Source organism: Bos indicus, chromosome 1 (assembly GCF_029378745.1).
Source record: "Bos indicus isolate NIAB-ARS_2022 breed Sahiwal x Tharparkar chromosome 1, NIAB-ARS_B.indTharparkar_mat_pri_1.0, whole genome shotgun sequence".
NCBI classification, from domain to species: Eukaryota; Metazoa; Chordata; class Mammalia; order Artiodactyla; family Bovidae; genus Bos; species Bos indicus.
In genome coordinates, this window is record NC_091760.1 from 21769665 (window position 1) to 21785201 (window position 15537).

Sequence of the window (15537 nt, forward strand, 5' to 3'; positions counted from 1 at the left end):
CTGAAAAATAATAATAATAGTAGCCCACCTGAGCTTTTCCAATTGGTAAACCTTTTATAAATTTGATCTTAAAAAATCATTAACTCCAAATCTCAATGGCTTAGCACAACAATATATGTCACTTCTTGCCCATATGCATGAACAAAACTTTCTCCTCTGGATAGGTTGTTAGGACCTGGACTAACAAGAGATTTTACTGTCTCATGCCACACCTTGTGATGCTTCGGCATTGGCCACAGCAAAGGAAGACAGAGCACAGAAACCCACAGCTGCTCTTAAGAGAAGTGCTTCATCTCTGTTTACAGTTCATTGGCAAGTTATGTCCCCAACATAAACTTCAAGGGATATTAGGAAATTTTCAAGCAAAGTGGAAAGAGTCAACTATAGTGAAGTCTAGTAAACTCTATCATCTTCTGTTCACTAATTATTCAGCTTCTTCTTCTTGCCACATATAACACATATCCAGTAACTCGTATGGAGACAGCCTAAATCTCAATCGGTCAACGCCAGAATCTCAAAGTCCAGTATGTCCAGGGAAAGTTAATAGTCCTTACCAAGCCCAGATGTGGCTTCTCTTGGTCTGGAGACTTATGAATTTAGAAGCCAAATTTCCTGTCTCTATATACACACACTCTCTCTGTCTCTCTCTCAATTTCTTTCCCTCCTTCTTTCTCAATAAACAAAGACATGACAGAACCAGAGTAATTACAATATACTCACTTTTAGAAAGAAGACAATTACTGCTGGCTCAGATGGTAAAGAATCTGCCTGCAATGCAAGAGACCTGCGTTCAATCCCTGGGTCGGGAAGATCCCCTGGAGAAAGAAATGGCAACCCACTCCAGTATTCTTGCCTGGAGAATCCCATGGACAGAAGAGCCTGGAGGGCTACAGTTCATGGTGTCACAAAGAGTCAGACACAACTGAGTGATTCACACACACACACACAAATCAGGCATAATCAGCAGCTCATATAAACCCCAAAGTCCTGCCGTGCACACTCAGAGAAGATTCCCTACCTGTATGTGCCACCCTATGGCAGTTCTTTTTCTCCCCATTGCCTTCTTTGATTGTATCTGGAAATAAGTCTCGGGGCTGAAGAGCAGCCTCCTCAGGTTCCTTATTCACTTAAGCTTCTGAGCACAAAGGCCATTTTCAGCTTCTCCAGTCAAAGGCGCCTTCAGTCCAGGTTTGTGGTTTCTTTGGCAGTACACTTCTCTCAAATACTTAAGAGGCTTCTTCTCTATTTGTCTCATCAGCTCCACATGCCAGTAACCACACCCATGCTTTTAAATACCTAGTTCTCAAATCTCCAGTAGCCCTTTGTTTTCTTCACTGCCTGTCTTTTTCTCTCAATTTGATGGTGGCTCTCTGAAGTTTATCTGTAATAACAGGTGGAAGACCTCATTTAACATTTTTAACACTTTCTCTGTCCTTGCACATGTGTGCTCCGTCATGTCTGACTGTGACCCCGTGGACTGCAGACCACCAGGCTCCTCTGTCCCGGAATTTCCCAGGCAAGAATACTGGAGTGAGTTGCCATTTCCTCCTCCAGAGCATCTTCCTGACCTAGGGATCAAACCTGACTCTCCTGTGTCTCCTGCATTGGCAGGCAGATTATTTACCACTGCACCAGCTGGGAGATCATAAGTCCTATAATCAAAAGAAAGTTTTCGTTGACTATCTGTTACTTAAAGCCTCCATAAAATTTCTTTGAGTATAGTTTGGGTCTAGAAGCAGTTGACTTTTCCAATACTATGGGAATCCCCATTTCTATACCCTCTTTATATCTTCATTTCTGCTTCTGAACCCGTCAGTTCTTTCCTGGGTTCATCTTTATGTTTGAAATAGCTTGCCAAGCACAGCAAATGGCAGTTAGCATACACTGCTGTGGATCTGTTTTCTACCTCTTCCCTAGGAATAGTTACATAGGTATATAATCTGCCTTTCAAGTTGTGACATGCAAGAGCTTCACCAAATGTTTTACTGCCACACAACATTCGTTTTCTTCTCTGTCTCCTCCAGCCTCATTTTTCTCACTGCCTGTCCTGTACATATCAATTTTTTTCTTACAGTACAGTCTTCATTTCTAAAGCTAATTTCTGTATTAGTGAGATCAGCTGAGGTTAAACTGTGGTAGCACAATAACTGAAGAATCTAATCTGTCATAACACAGGTTAATTTCTTGTTCACAGAAAGTGTATATATTACAAGAAAACTCTCCTTCATCAAGTCACTCGAGGAACCAGGCTATCTGTGATCCATCTGTCTTTCCCCTGGCCATCTCAATCTGCAGCTCTCAAGGCTGCCAAGTCAAGAGGAACTTACAATCACACTTAAATGCCTCAGACTTGAAGTGACACACGGCAGTGCTCTCCTGGCAAGAGAGTCTGGGAAACCTTTGAATGTGTTTAGGAAGAAGAGTAAGACTGAGTATTGTGGGGGCTAGTCACTTCTAGCTTCCAGTACTTTTAATGTTGAGATAAACATGGAAACATAGATAAGTCATAGTAATGTTATTTGACCACTTTGATGGAGAAATATTTGTCAAATAAAATAATTGTATCATATAATAAATGTAAATGGAAAGTAGGAATTTGATCCATTTCTTCAATTTTGAAAATACCTATTGACTAATATGGGCTTCCCTGGTGGTTCAGTGGTAAAAAATCTGCCTGCCAATGCTGGTGACACAGATTTGATCCCTGGGTTGGGAAGATCCCCTGCAAAAGGAAATGGCAACCCACTCCAGTATTCTTGCCTGAGAAGTCCCATGGACAGAGTAGCCTGGTGGGCTACAGTCCACGGGGTTACAAGACTCAGACATGACTTAGTGATTAAGCAACAACAACAACGGATTGACTAATATGCCATACAAGAAACGTGTGTGTGTGAATGCTAAGTCGCTTCAGTCATGTCCGACTCTTTGCAACTCTATGGACTGTTGCCCACCAGGCCCCTCTGTCCATAGGATTCTCCAGGCAAGAATACTGAAGTGGGTTGCCATGCCCTCCTCCAGGGAATCTTTGCAACCCAGGGATTGAACCAGCATCTATGCTGTCTCCTGCGTCAACAGGCAGATTCTTTACCATTAGCACCACCTGAGAAGCCATACAAGAAAGATATATGACAATATAATTAGCTCTTAATTTAAAAAAAAAAAAGTCCCTCAAAACTAGTGATGCCACATGGAAAACAAATGTTTGAAGAAAGCTAAGACACTAGCAGGAAACACTGAGAAGTGGGGCAGGAAATACAAAGGAAAAGAGGTGAGTAGATAGGAGGAAAGTAAGAGAAAAACATCCAGGAAAGATTTAAAATGCTATAGAACATAAGGTATTATTTTTTTTAAGATAAGTAAGGAGTCCACATAAGGCAGTTCCTTACAACTTCAAAGCTTTATCATAGTTTGGACATCAAGGTTGAATACAAATAGAAGTATTCTAAGTGATTCTCAGAAGTGGATATTCCTTAACATCTAGGTCAAGAATGAGAGCTTTAAGCATTTGGATGAGAAAATGATGACCCAGATAATAAATTATTCTCTCCACCATTCATAATAAACAGGATAGTATTTGCCCTTCTAAGTTAAAGGACACTATATTCATCATCATTCCAGCACCCCATGCACAGGGGGTCTGAGAGAAAGAGGGAGCAGAGATAGAAACCATCAGGGCTTGATCAAGCACGAAAAAGACATGCACTAAACTATTTGCAAGAAATATTTCAAACAAGAATAAATAGTCTTACTCCATAAAAGTTCATTCAAGTTAATTTTTTTAAACATTTTTTTAAAACTTAGCCCTCTAAAATATGACTAAGGAATCATAAACTCTTTCTGTAGAGTGCCAGAGATTAAACATTTTAGCTTTTGATGGTCATACAGTCCTATCAAAACTACTTGCCCCTGCTGTTGTAGCAAGAAAAACATATATATTATAAGGAAATTAAGGAAATGAATGGGCCTGTTGTGTCTCAATGAAACTTTATTAACAAAAATAAGTAGAGGTTGAATTGGCCTATAGCCCACAGCTTGCCAACCTCTGCTCTAATAAGGAAAAAGGGCAAAGAATAGTAACAAGAATTTTTAAATAAACTTGTCCCAAAAATAGTAAACCATATTCAACCACACTAGTCATCAAAGAAATGCAAAGGAAAACAATGAAATCCTATTTTTCCTTACAACATTATGGGTTAAATACCATGATACATGGCTAGAAGGTGGAAGTGCATATCGACATAAATTTCACAAACTTTCTGAAAGTCAAATGTATATGCAAATATAGATAGAGAGACACACATACATTATAGACACACACATATATATAGACAGAGAGCGATGGGAGGATGGGGGAACCATAGAATTAGAATTAGCAGTTTTTACTTAGGATGTGTGGTGATTGGTTTGAATTTTAAAACTCTAATTAGTCCAAAAGCTATCTATAGATGAATCCAGAATGAAACTACTTCTGAGTAGCCACATGATTTACTTATGTACTTATGTCCACTTTCCTAGCCCCATTATTTACCTGGATGATAAAAAATGGTAAGAAGTGGGAAAAGTCATATAACCTCTCTACTGGTTACAGTATTTCTTAATGGCAACCTGAGGTCTCCTACTCAGTCTTCCTGTATCACATTCTTTCATCTCATGGATGGAACAACTTTCTAGAGAAATAGTATTAAGAAATAGCCAGACACATACTTCTAGCTGTAAGACATCTACCCTCTATGAGGGATCCTAATATCCCCCTCTGTCTATGGGTCCAACCACCCCTGCCTAAAAATATTTCCCTAGCATTTTGAACTGTAAACGTAATAACTACAAAGATCTTTGGGTGTTATATAAATGAAAACTTCACTAAAAGGAAAGTAAATATTCCTCACTGTCAAATGTCACAAAGAAAAATTTGAAGTGAAACAGTCACCCATGATGCCAGAAATTAGAGATAACTACAGTAGGTATTGTGAGGTATATTATCCCCATTATATACATATATATGGGTGTGTTTACCAAACCAGGGTCTGCCAAACTATTTTAAATGTGCTCTATCTCACTTAAAACAATATAAATAATTTTAATGTACATGAGCTCATTCACTTTTAACCACATTGCATTTTACTGGAATATATGCACAACAATTATTTATGCAGCCTTCTGATGGACATTTAGATGGCAAAATTATTTTCACTGTCATACACTCTAACATGAACATTTTAGTCCACATATTTGAGTGAGCTTGCCCAGTTAGTCCCCTTAGGGAAAATTCCAAGAAATGTAATTTTTCATGTCGAAGAGTATTTAAATTTAACATTTTACATTATATTAATAAATTACCCTCTAGAAAAGTTGCAACAATTTACTCGCTCTTCCAGTGTCCAATATGAGCATGTTTAAATAAATTATGGTATTTCCACAGACTACAATCCTGTGTTGAAAAAATTAATGACATTGCAAACTATGCATAGGACTATATCAAGTAAAACAAGGTACAGGATACAGCAGATCACTGATATTTTACTACAGACATTCTATATGTGGAGGAATATATGCACACATATATATGGCAGAAATTGTCACAACTGAGGGAAAGAACTGAGTAAATCTCTAAAATTTCTTTAAAACTCTTTTATATTTATTTGTTCAGTTTCCTAGAATTTCTGCATATTTCACTTGCAATCTGAAAAGCAATATGCTAAGAAAATATTGTAAATCTCAAAGCTGAAAAAACAAGTCTTCACATATCCTGCCGGTCATCTAATGTTAGACATACACTTGCATAACAGCAAACTCCTAGTGAGCGCTCCGATCTGGAATGTTTAAACATGCGGCACTGAAATACTTTTGCCCAACAAAGAACTTGTTTTAACTCAGGAAAATCTTCATGCCTCATAGCAAGAAGGATAAAACCTTTCTCTTCTCCACTGAGAAAACAAATAGAATGAACTGTGAGATCCCTGAAAACAGAAAACTATCTCTTCGAACGAGCTGTAAGTCCCTGGCTGCAGGCATTTTGGAAAGCATTTTGGAGCGGAACAAACCATTAATAAAGACTCAGTACTTACACTGACCTTTGAGCAATTCCAGATGTAGACATGGAGAATTTTCCACAAATAATAAAGAAGGGTCGGCTATAAGAAGTGACAGTCCCAAACAGGCTCGCAGGAGGTTAGAATTACACGGGACACTGAAAAGAGACTCAGCAGAAATGAAATAACGCACAAAGAATGCACATCCTTGACCAAACATAACCAGAGATTTATTCTCTCATAAGAATTTTCACCAGCTCCTTAGTGCAGAGGAAATATAGACTATATTATATTTTCTGGATATGATTAGTTTCATCAGTCTTTATAATACACTTATCCCCCATGCTATGACTATGCTAACTTTTTATACAGAGTAACTCATTTAGTCCTCACTAAACCTAACCTGGTAGACTGCTATTCACATTTTACAATTGGAAAAATGAGGCCCAGAAATTTAGGGAACTCGGCCGAAATCATGCTTCTCGAACAGAGGTCAGCCAGCTTTCCCTTAAAGGACCAGAGAGTAAATATTGTGCTTGCCAGTCACAAGGTCTCTGTCACAGATACTCAACTCTGTTGCATAGTACAAAAACACACAGAGACAATATTTCAAGCAGTGAATGTGGTTATGTTATAGAAATGGGTGGTGGGTCCACTGGCCGTTGTTTACCTGGAATGTGGGAAAGCAGGATTCAAACTCAAGTCTATGTATTTAATAACTAAACTGCTATACAATAATATACCAATAAATTGATATAAATGCGGATCTACTCCCTTAATGTGGGTTCACTCATTTTCCAATATTCATTTCCCTCTCTGTACAGTGCTGCTCTAAAAAATCTTACCAGTTAGTAGGAATTGTCACTTACTGTGATTTTGTGAGTAGAAAGATTTGGACGCCCTGAGAGCATAAATAAGACACGTAGTACCTACTCTGTAGTTAAACATGGATTTAACAACATTATATTAGGAGAGATGTGCGGATCTGAAATTTGGGCAGTACTCACCTTCTAAAATGGAAAAATAGAAGGAGATGACTCTGGGACCTTTTTAAAATATGGCAATATTTAGTTTAGCAAATCTGTGTATTTTTTAATTTCAAACTTATTAGTGTATTTGTCTCATAAGTATAATGATGTTGGGCAATATAGCTACATCCATTATAAGTTGTTCAAAATCGAAAATTGTGAGGAAAGGTATTTCAATCGCATTTAGTTTTTCTTGTGTTTATAATGTAGCAATGAAAATTAATCAACAGATTGAGTCAGTTGTTTGAATTTTTAGTAGTAGATCTTCACCAGAATTTGAGAGCCACATCCATGAATACAGAATGAGTAAAGATGATATAATATTCCTAAAATAACTGAGAAGTTACAAACTCTGGGAAAGAGAATGAAAAGTCAGAAAATTTACGCTTCAGACTTAACATTACTATGGGCCAGTCATTTGACCTTCAACCAACTCTTTCTAAATCTGAATCTTCTTTGAAAAAATAGTAGTCATATCATCTGTTATCATTTGAGGGTCATTGTGAAAGTTATATGAAACAAAATCCATAAAGTTATCTTATAAAACACTGTATTCATTAAGGCAGTCTTCTAAGACTTGCAATCTGTTTTTACAAAGAAAAAAATATATTTTTTAAATGTTTTCCTTTTTTTACAAATCTGTAAATATCAATGACCTCAGATATGCAGATGACACCACCCTTATGGCAGAAAGCAAAGAACTAAAGAGCCTCCTGATGAAAGTGAAAGAGAAGAGTGAATAAGTTGGCTTCAGACTCAATATTCAGAAAACTAAGATCATGGCATCTGGTCCCATCACTTCATGGCAAATAGATGGGGAAACAATGGAAATAGTGACAGACTTTATTTTCTTGGGCTTCAAAATCACTGCAGATGGTGACTGCAGCCATGAAATTAAAACACGCTTGCTCCTTGGAAGAAAAACAATGACCAACTTAGCATATTAAAAAGCAGAGACATTACTTTGCCAGTAAAGGTCTGTCTAGTCAAAGCTATGGTTTTCCAGTGGTCATGTATGGATGTTAGAATTGGACCATAAATAAAACTGAGCACTGAAGAATTAATGCTTTTGAATTGTGGTGTTGGAGAAGACTCTTGACAGTCCCTTTGACTGCAAGGAGATCAAGCCAGTCCATCCTAAAAGAAATCAATCTGGAATATTCATTGGAAGGACTGATGCTGAAGCTGAAACTCCAATACTTTGGCCACCAGATGGAAAGAACTGACTCATCTGAAAAGACCCTGATGCCAGTAGAGATTGAAGGCAGGAGGAGTAGGGGACGACAGAGGATGAGATGGTTGGATGGCATCACCAACTCAATGGACATGAGTCTGAGTAAGCTCCGGAAGTTGGTAATGGACAGGGAGGCCTGCAGTGCTACAGTTCACGGGGTCACAAAGAGTCAGACACAACTGAGTGACTGAACTGAACTGAATCCCTTTCACCAGAAACAGAAAGGAGAGACCCAGAGTTCAGAAATTACGCTGGTCCATCATTGTGAGAAAGCAAAGTAAACCCATAATTCTATTACCATTTTATTTTTTAGGATCTTTAAAATTTTTTTCCTTACCATTAGTAATGACTAACATTTCTAAGTATTAAATATATTATATTCCTAAACATTTCCTTTAGAATTCTCAGTGACTAAAAAAACTAAACAATGATATTTATAGAACACAAGTTAGTTTAATAGGCAGTTTATACAAATGAGATGACTAAAATTTTGACTAAATTTCTAAGAAGTAGCATAAGAATACTGTAATATTGCATTATTTTTCACAATAGATTGTGTTACTTTTCACAAATATTTGTAGTCCATCTCTTGGGAAGAATTATACTCTCCTACTCCACTGGTATTAGCCTTGGTCATATGAATTTTGTAAAGTGAAATTTACAAGTTGATATTTTAAAGGCCCTATATAGTTTACCAGGTTCTTGCAAATTGAAAATTTAAAAGTCACCAAAACTTAACCAGGGTCTTTTTTCTATTTTGCTATAAGATCAGAATATTCCAGGTATTGGGCTGCTCCATCAGCCTGGGGTCCAGATGAAGACAATGTAACACACCACTGAAACCAACCCACAAGACCACACAGAATGAGCGAGAAGTATTATTTTGTTCCTGTGAGTCACTGATATTTTAAGTCACTTGCTACCACAGAATTGCCTAGGCTATCATAAATGACTAATTACAAGAATGCACAAGTCCAGTTATTCTACATATGTTGACAATTAGCATAATTAACATAAAGGTGGAGGCAGCATAAAATCTAATCTATTCAGAAAGAAACAAGCATCCCAGTGCTTCGCTACAACAGGATATAAAAACCAAGCTTTGCACTAAATCACAAAGATGTTGTGTAGGATCCAGAATCCAAAAGGACTTTTTAAAGTTACTTTTAGGATAGAAAAACATAAAACCAGAGGATCACACTCAGAAACAATGTTGGCCATCATTTAGGGATTATCTGTAACCCTAGAAAGTAAAGCTCTCACCATCTTTTTCTATAATCACTTTTTTCTGTTTCTATTTTTAACCAAGAAACTTCAAAATTATTTTCAAAGAGATAAGAAATGATCTTCAAAATGCAATAGCAAAATTCAATAGATTTCTTAAATCCAAAGATTGGTAATAAATATAACATTTTCACATCTAGAAGCTATCCTAATATTACCTAGGTCATATCAGGATTTCTGTTTTTAATTAACAGATAAATTATGTCATTAGTGTTTTTAAGCATAAAATCTCTAATATGTGGCTTAACACATAAAACATATGATTTCAGGGATAACATTAGATAGGCCTTGCAATTTCAGGAAATTATCAACACAGTATCAGGGATACCCTGCCCTCTACTGTCAGTATTATGTATAATTTTGTATGTTAAACTAAATTAGTTAAATCATTTCATTTAAAATCCTAGTTTTTTCCCCTCTACATATTGGTGTTTAAATATTGGGTTTCTATTCTATTAGCTGCTTTCTTAGAAAATTTAACAAGTTTCACTTAAAAAAATAATGTTCATCAATCTTCTTATGCTGCTCCTGAATAAAGGAACTCAGAATGCCTTAATACTAATTAGTTATCTCCCAACTTAAAATTTCTTATTTTTCCGTGCATATTTCTCTTAGTTTTTATCTTATCAATTATAAAATGATGTGATTGTCTAATGTGATAAATTTGCTTAGAGTTACAGAGATATTTTCTATTTTATTGCTCCCCATTCCCTCCTACATCTAAGACCTTCCTTTGAAATCAGTTTATCTGTAGAGCAGGTCTGCTGGTATGAAAATCTCTCCATCTGTGTCTATAAAAATCATCAGTTTGTCCTTCTTTAAAGTTTCAGTGGTATACAATTCTAGATTCACAATTATCTTCCCTCACTATTTGAAGATAAGACTCTCCTGTCTTCTACCTTCTGATGTTGTTAATACCGTTCAGCTCCGTACTTCACTGGGCTCTGGTTCTCTCTAGCCCCACTTAGTTTTCCAATGCCTGCTTAATCACTTCAGTCGTGTCCGATAAATTGTCCCAATAGCAAACTCACAGTCTAGTCAAGCTCTTGTCAATTCCACTTGTGGAATTTTCCAGAGTTTGTTGAGAAATCTCATATTGTCGTTGGCTTCTTACTTTACCTATACCATAGGTTCCTCAATTTCATTTGGTTTCCCTATGTATCTGTCATTTCTTATGGTTTTCAGAATTTTCTTACCATGTGACCTCTAAAAGTTAGCTTAAAATATATATAGATGTAGTATATATGATTTACTCATCTTCATTTATGTTAATGAGGAGAAAACATATTAACGCATCACCATGTAGTATTTTGCGTCATCCTGGTATTCTGGGTATGTACCGATGGTGTTCTTTATAGTGACATTCAAATTGTTTGAATTGCATACTTTCATTTGTCAAAAAAATGGAGTGCTTTACAATATATTATGTTTAGTAGCAAATCACATGCATATTCTCCTATCAATCCTAACATTAAATAGTATGTAAAAGTCACTTAGTTGCGTCCGACTCTTGGCAACCCCTTGGACTATAGCCTGCCAGGCTTCTCTGTCCATGGAATGCTCCAGGCCAGAATACTGGAGTGAGTAGCTGTTCCCTTCTCCAGGAGGTCTTTGCAACTCAGGGATCGAACTCAGGTCTCCTGCATTGTAGGCGGATTCTTTACCATCTGAGCCACCAGGGAAGTACGGTTTTAATATAAAAACATTAAATAGTAGTGAAATATATTTTTATTTTTAGACAAATAAATGTAAACAAAACATATTGGAAAGATCTTACATTATTTTCGAATGTATGTCCCACCTGATACTATAAAGGGTCTTAGAAGCTTTAACATTGGCAGGCTTGCTGTCTGAAAGCTAGTCCTGTTCTTTGAACACACTAGATATTTTCAGAGTCTTTTAGATAATTCAAGAAATAAGTCTTAGAAAATACAAAAAAAAATGTCATTTTTTAAATTACTAAATATGGTACTACTCAAATAACATTATGCCGCAAGGAATATACAAATAAAATGGGTGCTATTTTACCACTACTCAGAGTACCCCTCATTAACTCAACAAAATTTGTTTTCTAATTGTAAAGTACTTGGTGCTACTGGTGCTGCTGCTAAGTCGCTTCAGTCGTGTCCGACTCTGTGCGACCCCATAGACGGCAGCCCACCAGGCTCCCCCGTCCCTGGGATTCTCCAGGCAAGAACACTGGAGTGGGTTGCCATTTCCCTCTTCAATGCATGAAAGGGAAAAGTGAAAGTGAAGTCGTTCATTCGTGTCCGACTCTTAGCGACCCCATGGACTGCAGCCCACAAGGCTCCTCCGTCCATGGGATTTTCCAGGCAAGAGTACTGGAGTGGGGTGCCATTGCCTTTCCATGTGGGAAGCCCAAAAAGCCTCTTACCAGAAACTAACAATGAAAAAAACCAACACAGTGAAGTAGGATGAATGCTACACTAGGAAGAAAAGTAGAGCACACTAAATGAGAACATAATTTCATAAACATTTTGAAAAGATTCATGGTCTTATGATTTGGCTGGAGATTATATCTAGACAAACCTTGATAAACACCTTTGCTATTTTTTAGCCCTGACAGTTGCATCATATCTCCTTTGTTCTCCCTGCATTATTTGAAATCCGAGATGGCCACTAAAAACAGTTCATAAAAAATTAAAACTTATTAAAAACATTAGTGATGATTTACAAACAAAGCTTGGTAAACATAGTTGCAAGTCAATGCAATTTTGAAAGGGCACCTCCTACGATGGATGAGTTTACTCAAAGTGCAGATTATTGGAGATTTGGTGAATCATACAAATATATCTGGGTTCTCTGAAATCAAAATAGAGTAAGAGGAAAACAACAAAAATAGAGAGGAGATGATATATGAACCAAATATACTTTTAAAGGTATACTGTACCAGTTTAAAATTTGATCTGGTATAACATGATCCTGCACAAATTTAAGGACCATCACATAATAGAAGGTTATAATGACTGGAGACTCACTAAAATAGAGGTTCTATTTTAAGTACAACTACACAATAAGCATCATCTTGAAATGAAGTTAAATGACTCATGTTCTTCTTCTTTGTAGTCTCTTAATTCAAGGAGGTTACAATTACAAGAGGTTGTACATATAAATACTCTAAGAGGTATATAGTTGGAGTGATGTGCCTAGGAGTTCAGCAAGTCAGAGTGAAAATACAGCTCACCTTCCTGGCATGTAAGATTTACTTAATTGTATATAATTGAAACATTTAGATGAATTATATAGAAAAATACATTTGTATAAAAGTATATGACTGGATGTATGATTACACGATTCACTTGCGTTTGTGGTTGTTCATATTTGCTTGTAGCCTAATCTTGGAGTTACTTGATCACAGCCTATTTGGGTATATTTCAAGACATCTGAAACAACTGTTACTAGAAGGAACCCTCAACCAGACACAGAAGGCCTGGCTTTGACGATACCTGAGTCCATGCCTATGGGCGAGGCTTTGATTTTCTGGGTTTTTAATAAGTGTCCGAATTCCTAAAATGGGATGTCTGAGGCTCTTCATATCCTCACATTCTGTGTTTCTGTGTGGTTCCTGTTATGTTTATTGAGTCTCAGGCGCACAGGAAGGGACTTCCCTGGTGGTGGGGTGGATAGGAACAGGCCTGCCAATGCAGGGGGAAAGTGAAAGTGAAAGTCACTCAGTCCTGTCCGACTCTTTGTGACCCCATGGATTATACAGTCCATGGAATTCTCCAGGCCAGACTACTGGAGTGGGTAGCCTTTCCCTTCTCCAGGGGATCTTCCCAACCCAAGAATCGAACCCAGGTCTCCCACATTGCAGATGGATACTTTACTGAGCTGAGCTGAGCCACAAGGGAAGCCCCCAATGCCGGGGACATGGGTTCAATCCCTGTCTGGGAAGATTCCACATGCCACGGATCAACTCAGTCCATGTGCCACAACTAAGCCCACACTCTAGAGCCCATGAACGAAAGTCTGAGTGCTGCAATTGCTGAAGCACATGTGCCTGGAGCCTGTGCACCACAGTAAGAAAAGCTGCCACAATGAGAAGTCCTCACACTGCAATGAAGAGTAGCCCCCACTTGTCACAACTAGAGAAAGCCCAAATACAACAATACAGACCCAGTGCAACCAAATAAATCAAAAAATTTTGAAAGAACACATTAAGTCCACCTTTCCAAGAAAAAAAATTTTGAGTACCCTGTGTAATAATGGATCATGTTTATTCATTGCCAGCACATGTTCAAGGAATGTATAAGGTTGGTTGGTGGCAGTTGGGAAGGGTGGACTGGGGCCAATGAAGGATGCACATATATAAATATCTACCCTCAGATTGTCTTGTGTTATTTAGTTCTCTAATGTTAAGTAATGGAGAAGGCAATGGCACCTCACTCCAGTACTCTTGCCTGGAAAATCCCATGGACATAAGAGCCTGGTAGGCTGCAGTCCATGGGGTCACTGGGAGTTGGACATGACTGAGCGACTTCACTTTCACTTTTCATTTTCATGCATTGGAGAAGGAAATGGCAACCCACTCCAGTATTCTTGCCTAGAGAATCCCAAGGACGGGGGAGCCTGGTGGGCTGCCGTCTATGGGGTCGCACAGAGTCGGACACAACTGAAGCAACTTAGCAGCAGCAGCAATGTTAAATACAATGAACATTATTTCATCCCAGACTGTAAATTTTACATTGTAGGAATTATATCATATACTTAATTCTGCTACTCAAACAGCTATTTCTCAGTAACATCTTGATTAATATCTAAGCCAACTTTTAAAATAATCAAGTCATTGTTTGGGACATAGGGTTTTTACCTGCTTTATATCAGACAAAACTCTGAAATAAATTTCTTAAATACAAAAAATACGTTAAATAACACTTCTCACTTTTATTCCCATAGCAATTACTGGAAAAGAAAGGTAAAGAGAAAGAAAGAGTGAAACATTTAATTTCAAAATAAGAGTGAGCACAGTCTTGTTTTATTAATACGAAACCTCACCCATCATTTTCATGTTAAACATTTATCTTTAGCAAGTTGCTACATGAATTATTGGTTTGGAAAATTTTTATAAGGAAAAATGGCTTTTAAAATAAACCTTGTCTGTAAGAATATATGAATAAGGACTTGGAAAGCATCTCCCACAGGAGAAAGCTGCTTAGGCTTTTAGGTATAAATATTAAAAAAAAAAAATTCTCTCCTCATTTCACCTTTTCTCTGAGGGCCAGATTGTTCTGTGAACTGAACCTATTCCAACCTGAATATACTTAATATGAATGAACATTATAGCAAAAGCTAACAAGGCCAAATTCTGCTACCACAAAAATTTTAAAACAAATAATCACCATAAGGAAAATAGTCATAAACCCTGGCGTATAGCCCATGCATGGTTGAGTTTTTTAAATATGTTATTCAAAATTATTCCACACAATTTTATCAAGTCCTTAACACCCATTACTCAGTGCTTTTTAACTTTTTACTGTGACTTCCAGTAAAAAATATATTTTATGTCACGGACAAGTATATGTATGGATCTTTCTTTTTATATCTTAATATATATATGTCTGCATGAGTGCTTAATTGTGTCCAACTCTTTGTGACTTCATGGACTGTAGCCCATAAGAATCTTCTCTCCACGATATTTTCCAAAGATACTGGAGTGGGTTGCCATTTCCTCCTCCAAGGGATCTTCCCAACCCAGGGATCAAACTTACATCTTCCATGACTCCTGCATTGACAGGCAGATTCAAGACTGAGCCACCTAGGAAGCCCAGGATATATATATATATATATATATATATACATATATATATATATATACATATACATATATATATATATATATACACATACATATTTATATACACACACATATGTTAAACTGTTTGAATCACAAAAAAAACTGGAAAATTCTTAAAGAGATGGAAATACCAGACCACCTTACCTG